We start from the raw sequence: 1169 nt of genomic DNA, 5'->3' as shown, positions 1-1169 counted from the left end.
TCTGGAGGCAATCCCCACAGTATGATCAACACTATATTCTATCTGTGTCAATGTGGCTCCCAGTATACCTGACTGGCGTCCACTGTAACACAGCAAAACAGACTCGGATCAGAAGGCTTGAGAGCAGAACTGTTCTCTAATGTTGACTTAACTTGATTAAGGGCTGATACACATTCCTCACACCACTCAAATCTTGCACCATATTTGAGAAGATTCCTGATGGGCCACACTATAGTCGCAAAGGTGGGAATAAACCTAGAGTAGTGCTCACACAAGCCTGGTAGAGATTTCACACCGATCTTGTCTACAGGTGCAGGGGCATGAACAATGTCCTCTAGCAGCCATGGTCTGGAACTAACTTCATCTTACAAGATCACATGTCCCAGATATTCCACCTTAGTACAAAAGAACGTACATTTTTCTGCCTTCAATACTACACCATGCTCTTGAAACAGACTTAACACTTTGTGAAGGACCACATTGTGGGAATTGGCATCTTTGTTGAATATGAGAACATCGTCCGGCAACACCAGAACACCATCCACCTTCTTGAGGCTATTGTCCATGATTCTCTGAAATACTGAAGCCACCGTCGCCAACCCAAAAGGCATGCAGCAATATTGAAAAGTTCATATAAGTGATACAAAGGCAGTCAAGTGGCAAGACTCAGGATGCAGTTCCACCTGATGGTATGCATTAGCAAGGTCGAGTTTGGAAAAAACTTTGCTCCCTTCGTAGACACAAACAAATCACTGATCTTGGGCAGGGGAAGTGAGTCCATCCAAATATCTCTGTTGAGCAACCTCAAATCGATACTGACCCTAAGCTCTCCACCCCTTTTTCGAGCCACCACTAAGGGAGAAAGCCACAAGGACAACTCTGTAGGTTCTATGATTCCCTTCACACAAAGATTCTTCAATTTCTTCTCTAAATCCTCTATAACACTATAGGGGACTCCCCTGAGCTTATGTTTAATGGGGACAGCCCCTTCTGCAACGATGATCCTGTATTTGAAGCCCTGTATTTTACCTAAATAATTCTCAAAAATCAGTGGAAAACTGTTCTTCCATACATGTCCCTCATCTGCATTTCCCACAACCAATACTTGATCCTTAGCACCTGGCTTCCATATCCTCCCGAATAATCTTTGATGAAACCAGCCGAGGATG

Source organism: Lissotriton vulgaris, unplaced genomic scaffold, assembly GCF_964263255.1.
Source record: "Lissotriton vulgaris unplaced genomic scaffold, aLisVul1.2 SCAFFOLD_2820, whole genome shotgun sequence".
Taxonomy (NCBI): domain Eukaryota; kingdom Metazoa; phylum Chordata; class Amphibia; order Caudata; family Salamandridae; genus Lissotriton; species Lissotriton vulgaris.
Note: the sequence above shows the minus strand (reverse complement) of the source record.